Here is an 8487-nt window from a genome sequence, read left to right on the forward strand (position 1 = left end):
TGCGGAGCACAGGCTCCAGACGCGCAGGCTCAGTAGTTATGGCTCACGGGCCCAGTTGCTCCACGACATGTGGGATCTTCCCAGACCAGGGATCGAACCCGTATCCCCTGCATTGGCAGGCAGATTCTCAACCACTGCGCCACCAGGAAAGCCCTGTTGTCCCTTCTTGATGAGAATCCCGGGGGCAGGGCAAGAAATTAGGTGTGGAAGTGAGTCCCTAAGGAGATAGGTAGTTGTGATTTGCTGTTGTAATTGATGACATCTGTTTGCTTCCCCACTCCAGATTTATTCAAGAAATATTTATTGACTATGTATTCCAGGCCAGATAGAATTCCTGAGCTATGGCATTTAAATTAGTTCATCAGCTATTTCTCAATATCTCTGGGGATGGAAAATGAAACCCTCACTCTGCAACCCTTGTTAGTACATGATCTTCCACTTAGTGATATACTTTCTCATGACTAGTCAAAAATTTTCCTACTTATTCACAGCATATCTGTTGCCTTAACAATACTCACTGTTTTTTGTTTTTTTTTTTTTCTGTTCCTGAAAATACTTTTCAAGAACATATCATGGGTAGCAATCAAGTCACCATTTGGATGCCCTTTCATTTTCTTTCAAATGATTTAAATCCATTTAGTGGGAATATTTTTGGTAGGTATCTTGTCCCCTAATGGAGAAATAAGATAATTCTTTTGTTATGTTAAAAATACTTTGTTCCACCCAGATATGCAAACTTGTTCCTTTGTTGTTACCAATCTGTGATGTGTGAGCTGGGCATATTTCAGGGATGATGTTTGCATTGTCAGCTCTTCCAGGCTATCTCAGTAGTTACTGTAGTTGTCCAGAGTTAAAGAAGAATCTACATAAGACAGAGGTTCCAACAGTTAAACCACCAGCTGAGGAGTCAGATAACAAAGCACAGCTGTAATGGTGTCAGGGACCATGACAGGGACATTATGGCATCATGCTGGTGCATGTGACTCGCTTCCTCACGATAGGCTGACAGAACCTGACTTTTTTAACTTTATTTTTTTAACATCTTTGTTGGAGTAACATTGCTTTACAATGGTGTATTAGTTTCTGCTGTATAACAAAGTGAATCAGCTATACATATACATATATCCCCATATCTCCTCCCTCTTGCGTCTCCCTCCCTCCCACCCTCCCTATCCCACCCCTCCAGGCGGTCACAAAGCACCAAGCTGATCTCCCTGTGCTATATGGCTGCTTCCCACTAGCTAAATATTTTACATTTGGTAGTGTATATATGTCCATGCCACTCTCTCACTTTGTCCCAGCTTACCCTTCCACCTCTCCATGTCCATTCTCTACATCTGCGTCTTTATTCCTGTCCTTCCCCTAGGTTCTTACAGAGCCTGACTTTAATGATGCTCTTTGGTGTCCTTAGGACTTTCCAACAAAGACACCTTGCAGGGCCCTCCGGGAACTCAAGTGCAAATGGAGAAAAAAGAAAATTGCAGGAGATGTTGGACACCAGAAACTTGGACACAAGAAAGACTAAGAGAAACATGAGAGAAGAAAATTCTTTTACTCTTCTCTCAGGATGGATGCTTGGTTACTTTGAGATGCAGTGTGTTGACATGGGAACCGATGTACTGTGATGTTATAGTGAAAGCTAATTACTATCAATTTTGGTTAAAGATGAACCTTATAGAGAAATGAGATACATAGAATATCGATAGAATTTTGACACGTGATTGAGTGGAGAAATAAGTATCTATTAATTTGGACTGCAAACTCAATAATCACTTATCCTTGTTTTCATGAACATACATTTTGCTAAAAAAGTCACGTGATAAGTGCAATAGAGACAAATATGCAGGTGAGAGGCCCCGGAAGCAATTTCCATACCACAGCGTGAAGAGGAAGAACACATTAAGCGTATTTCACCTCAGCAGTCTGCATCCCCAGCTTCAGCTCTGTGCGATACTCTGGCTAGCTACCAAGAACTAGACTTAATTTTTACCCTTGAGTATAAATTAGTCCACCACACCGACTGCAGGACTCCAGAGTTCAGCTCAGACTCAGCTTGCCTGAGCCCCACCATGCACTATAGCCAGGACTCTCAAGCCCACCAGCTAATTAAGCTCACTTCCTGAAGGGAGAATTCCAAATGTGTAGTGGTCGTGAAACAGATATAAGTGAGATGCTACTGAGATGTTAGGTAAGAGGAAGGGTCTTACCTTCTCTAGAAGTCTGATATGGTTTATAATTTTGTTTAAGTATATATTTCTTGAACACATGCGGGGTGTAACTCATGTCTAAAACACAGCAATTATATTGAGTCTTTATCTTTTATTGGAAAACGCTGTCAAAGGAAAGAATTGTGTTTATCTGACTCAGCCAAAGAAAATGTTCAACCCCAAACTGTTTCAGAAGCGTTAGGCCGGTTTATGTGAAATATAATTAAATTAATGACTCATTTTTATTGAGAGGAAACTAAGACACCATCCTGCTATTGTTGCCTTTCTTGCATACTGGGAAATTCAAGAATAGAATTACAGTCGGAACAGAAAAAATTTTACGGAGAAAACCTCAGTAACCAGCAAGACACCTTAAAAATCATCTGAAACATTGCTGTTAGGAAATAGTGTAGAAAAAAAGGGTCATCAACAAAATAAGGGTCAGGGATTTGGGGAAAACATCAACTGCTTTGCATTGGTACAATTTCACACTAGCTATCACGTGAAATGTGATGATGGCTCTGATCTTGTGACAGCTTCATAAGGAAATACCAACACATGACTGAATGTTAAAATTGATCAGGAAGACACCAGTGACGTGGGGTCAGCTGGAGGGGAGGATTAAGTGGCAGCCTACGAAAGCTCAGTAAATGTCATTCCAAACAAGAAGTCTAAATGGGGAAAGGACCCAGTGAGCCTTTCTGCAGAGAGTGGAAAAAGGGGAACTTGTACAGGGAAGGGAAAGGTTAAATACAGCTTAAGTTCGATAAATTAGAGGAGACTGAAACCAGTAAATTTCAGCCGTGTGAAAGGGACAGTGGAGTGAATGGTAGCTTGCCTGTGAAACCTCACCTGGGGGTGATCTGATGAAAGCAAATGACACTACAAAATATTTAAGGAATTGATGCACAAAGCAAATTGAAAATGCATGGGTATACCTAGGTCAGAGGAGAGAAGGCTGATAAGTGGAGTTTTTGCAACTCCATAGGTACTCCCCCCAGTATTGTCTACAGATTAAACTCATAGATGTACCCTCAGGAGTATTATCTTTCAAATGTGTGCACATGGAAGCATGAGGAGGTCAGGAACTGGGAGGATTGTACCCTATTTACAAGCTATCAAGCTAGCCAGCTGGTTTCATGGATGCTGGCAGAGGACACCAAGAATCCTGGATCAGAGACATAGGACATTTTATTACTTACAGCAATAGCTAGAGCTAGAATATTGTCATTTTCTTGTGTCAGTTCCCTGAGCCCCAAGTCCCATGGGGGTGACAGGCGAAGGGCCAGGCTACACCTGCACACGCAGTGGGTTGTCTTGTAGGAAAAGGATCTTGAGCTTAGGAAATCTGGATCACTGGAGTGGGCTACAAACAAATCTCCCTCTTGCTCCAAAGGGAGACATTATTTCTATCTTCCAAGACTGATCTCTATACCAATATTGTGTTTGTGAGATTCATCCACATTGTTGCATGTAGTTTGGGGTTATTTATTCTCATTGCTGTATAGTATTCCATTTGTAAACATTCCACAACTTATTTCTATCCATTCTACTATTGATGGCCATTTGGATAATCTGCAGTTTGGGGTTATTATGAATAGTGTTGCTATGAACATGATAGTATGTCTTCTAATAAACAAACAAATGAATTTCTGTTGGGTCCATCCTTATGGGTAGAATTGAGTGGGTCATATGCATGCTTTTACTTAACTTTAATAGATGTTGCCAAATATTTTTCCAAAGTGGTTGCAAGAGTTTACACTCCTCAGAAGTATATGAGAGTTCTGGTGGCTCCACATCCTTGCCAACACTTGATATTTTCCATCTTTTTTTATTTTCCTGTGGCATGCGGGCCTCCCACTGCCGTGGCCGCCCCCGCCACGGAGCACAGGCCCCGGACGCGCAAGCCCGGCGGCCACGGCTCACGGGCCCAGCAGCTCCGCGGCATGTGGGATCTTCCCGGACCGGGGCACGAATCCACGCCCCCCGCAACGGGCAGGCAGGCTCCCAACCACTGCGCCACCAGGGAAGCCCTCCATCTTTGTTTATATTAGCTCTCCTAGTGGCTATAAATGAGTGTTAAGCTCAGTGTGCTTTAAACATGAAGCAATTTTATTTTTCTAGCTCGTGTTTTCAAACATGCTGTCAAACCCTACTTTCCCATCGCTTAATGGTACCTTGAGAAAAAATCTCATAACTTTTAGGTCCTTCTCAGTTATTAAAATGTAGTTTGGTTCAGTGTGAAATTTCAGTGTCTATCTGATTCGGAGCTCTTTCCCTTTGCCAGTCCAACCTTAGGCGCCTTGCGGCTTAAGAGGCTTGGAGTAGAGAGGAGTGTGGTCTTCTATTTACAGACTACCCTCTCCTTCCTTGAATAGATTCTGGTTCTGGTTTGGGGGCAGGGAAGAGGATAGAGTTTTATTAAATGTCTCCTTTTCGTTGTGGCTGCTTCTCTGGCTGTCACTGTTTAATGGGGAATATATCCAATGTCCCTAGTTCCTGGCACAGAGCTACAAAACCCCTTGGAATTTCCTGAGTGATAGGAATGTCTTTGTTATGCTAACGAGGCAACTCTGGTGGGTTCCTAGATTGCTTCAGGGTGGAGGCTGGTCCCCAGAACGACCAAGAATGTGCTTAGGGAGGTGGAACTCTCAGCTGCCCTGACCTCTGGGGAGGTGAGAGGAGCTGGACATTGAGTTAAATCACAGGGCCAGTGATGTAATCAGTCATGTCTATGCAATGAAGCTCCAGTAGAAATTCTGGACGCCAATGCTCAGTGGAGCTTCCTGGTTGGTGAACACATTGATGTGCTGGTAGGGTGATGTGTCCTGATTCTGTGAGGAGAGGGCATACAAGTTCTGCGTTTCCTCCCAGACCTCGCACTATGTGTATCCTTTATAGTAAAACTATAGTCATAAGTATAGTCCTTCCTTGAGTTCCGTGAGTCGTTCTAGTGAAGTACTGAACTGAGGGGGTTGTGGAAACCCCCAAAATTATAGGTGGCTTGGGGACCCCATAGGCAGCTGGTATCTGAAGTCAGGACAGTCTTGTTGGAGACCAAGCCCTTAAACCTGAGGTGTCTGACGCTGTGTCTGGTGGTTAGCATCATAACTGGATTGCAATACACGCCAGCTGAAGTGGAAACAGAACAACTGAGTCATCACCAATCCTCTCCATGGCCGGTGCCCAGAGGCGCGCTTGGTGGTGGAGCTGCACATGGAGTTCAGCAGAAGCTTGTGGGGCCTCCTATCACGTGAAAGCTCTCGCTCCAGCTTGACTGCATCTAGCTCTAGCTCTAGCTCCTGCTCTCAACACAGCAACACAACCTGTTGCTGCTAGAATACCTTGGGCAGCACACAGCCCTCTTAGGGGAGAAGCTGGCAATGCAGGTCAGGTCCAGGTCCTGAGGCAGGAGATAGATGGGCCCCAAGCTGAACAGTTTCTCCTCTGTGGACAGAAACTCCATAATAGCTGAAACTCCATAAAAGCAGGATGATGGAGGAGGCTGGGCCCTGCCCAGATAAGAGATAAAAAGACCACATATTCCTCATTTTCCAAGTCAAGGAGACCTTCCCGACTACACATGCACAGAAAGGCTCCTTGGACGTCAAAAAGGGAGGGGGCGCCACCCCACAGTAAGTGATGCTAACTACCCATAGGCCTCTTCACTAGAATCCATCTTGGCTAAGAGATGCACATGTGACATGGGAGGACCCTGAGATAAACCAAATACAGACTCAGAACCAGGCAAAACAAGATGATTGGTCAAAGGAATCCCAGAAGAAATGCCCCATAAAAGTGATTCAAAGTACCACGAGGGCGTGGCTCTCTCTCTCTGAGCCCGCCTATGTGTCTGTCCACACGTACTGTACTCTTTTTCCTCCTAATAAACACTTTACTTGCTTCACTACTTTCCATCTCTATGTGGAAATTCATTTCTACACAGCCGACAACCCAGGGCCTTGTCACTGGTCATTGGTCCCCGGTGGTCTTGTGGCTAAATTTCAGCCCTCTCACTGCCGCTGCTGGACCTCAGTCTCTGGCCGGGAACTGAAATCCTGCTTCAAACTGCTGCAGGCCAAGGCCACCAGAGATCAATCCCTTCCTGTGTGTCCATAATACCCCCAGAAACTTCACATGTGGGAATGCAGAGAGCTCCACCAATGCCCCTTCCTTCTACTTTGCCATCACTCTCATGATGGCACAGGGGCAGGGCATTCAACCCATTGGGTAAGCCCATGTCCAATCTGGGACATGAAATGCCAGTCACCCCTTCTTGTAGGTACTCCAAAATCTTCACAAATAATTCCTTTGGGGCTTCCCCATTCCCCACTTGGATAAGAAAGGGAAATAATGTCCCTGTCAAATACCCACCTGAAACAGGAGGGAAGGGGGCAGGGCACAACCTTTAAAAGAATGACATAAACATAGGACATGACAAAAACTGGTTAGAACCAACTAGGTTGAGATGGCGGAAGATTCTACTTCCGGTAGACCTTGAGCCTCATTATACACTGATTGTAATATATCAGCCAAATGACACACCCACAGGTGCCATGACAGTTCTGAGGCCGACCATAAAAGGCTAAAAAGTGGGCGGTGGCCCAATTCCTGGAAATCTCCACCCCTTCCCCAAAATAGCTGGAATACTCCTCCCACTCATTAGCCTATGATATTACCCACTCCTGTAAAAACTGACAACCCTGTCGCCTCTCACCTTCTGAGATGACCCACACTCTGTCTATGGAGTTTGTTTCTCTCTAAACAAATCCACTTCTTACCTATCACTTTGTCTCTCACTGAATTCTTTCTGCAACAAGACATCAAGAACCTGGGTTTTGTCCGGGTTCCAGTCCCAATCTGAGTGGCATGGTTTCACACCCCCACCCCCGCCAAATTTAGGTTTCCAACAACTCTCTTCCTGATCTCTTTATATGGGCTGTGGAGGGATTCTTGTCTGGTGTTAGCAGGGCTCGATCTGCTTGCTATGGGTAAAACCTGCAGGGAGTGGCCACCTATCTGAGATCTCTCACTAGAATGTAGGGGTTCTTAGAGTCTCTTGTTTTCAGCTTTGGGCCTCAGCCGTTATTCCTGAACAGAGTCCTCTTATGAATTAACAAACAAATAAACAAAAACAGGTCAGATCCATCAACAAATATATTTTGAGCACCTATTTCACGCACTAGACTATGGAATGAAAATGGTAAAAGAATCACATGGTTAGTTGTGAGAGACCTCAGTAGGGAGGGTAAATATCTATAATAAGAGATGAGATTTGGAAATTGCAGATAGAGAGACCTGGTCCTCGCTGGGGACTAGATGTAGTTCTACGTTGGAAGTGTATCTGGTTTTCTTTCTCTGCTTTCTCCATTGTAGCAGCACTAATTACAGGCAGGGGAAGGTGAACCCTGCATAACTAAATTGGATTATTTTTATTGTTTCCACAGGAACCACACCACGTGGGGAATGTTTGTTCAAGGACTATGCTGCGTTTGTATTCATTTTATTCAGTTGTCCACAAGAGTGATTGAATTTTATGTCCTATAACTTTAATACCATGAAATATGCTTAAGGTACATTGATTTTAAACAGGATATGAATTTCAGAACTCCCGAGCTTCCCACTTCGTCGGGTTCTGTCACGATTTTATTTAGTTGATCTCTGCTCTTGATATCCCATTAAGCTTTTTTAAAATATAAAAGCCTGAAGGCCATTTGCAATCCCCTGCTGTTGGAACTGGTGCCTCAAGCTTTGCCTGGTGGCCATCCCCCTGCCGAGGAGTTGAATGCAGTGGTGCTTCTGTTCTATCACACTGCAGGTCCTGGCAGGGAACAGGACAGCAGGCAGTGGAAAATCCTGGTTGGATCTGGGATGCACCCTGTCCTCTCTGGCTGGAGTCAACAGCACCATCGCCTTCAAGGAGGCTGCACCTAACTGCTAATGTGCTGTGACCACGTGGCCTAATGGATAAGGCGTCTGACTTCGGATCAGAAGATTGAGGGTTCAAGTCCCTTCGTGGTTAGGTTCATTTTGATTTAAAAGAAAAGAAAGTCATGGTTTAACCTGAGTTCATGTTCAGGTACCACCACTTAGCAGCTCTATGACCCTGAGAAGTTGCTTATCCTTTTCTGACCCTCCATTGTGTGATATGTACAACGGCAATAAAATTACTACCTCCCTAACAGGGCTGTTGGGCAGATTAGATGAGATAATGCACGTAAATCCCTGAGGGCTGTGCCTGACACATAATAGTGCTTAATAAATATGACATGCTATTCCG

At 44.5% G+C, this 8487-nt stretch overlaps 1 non-coding gene across 1 annotated transcript; it reads left to right on the forward strand.

The window, feature by feature from the left end:
• The first annotated feature begins 8156 nt into the window (after nt 1–8156).
• Nucleotides 8157–8229, forward strand: TRNAR-UCG (transfer RNA arginine (anticodon UCG)). Its single transcript has one exon. It is a non-coding gene; the product is annotated as a tRNA-Arg (tRNA).
• The last annotated feature ends 258 nt before the right edge of the window (nt 8230–8487 follow it).

The sequence above is a fragment of the Neophocaena asiaeorientalis genome, unplaced genomic scaffold (genome assembly GCF_003031525.2).
Source record: "Neophocaena asiaeorientalis asiaeorientalis breed wild unplaced genomic scaffold, Neophocaena_asiaeorientalis_V1.1 scaffold515, whole genome shotgun sequence".
NCBI classification, from domain to species: Eukaryota; Metazoa; Chordata; class Mammalia; order Artiodactyla; family Phocoenidae; genus Neophocaena; species Neophocaena asiaeorientalis.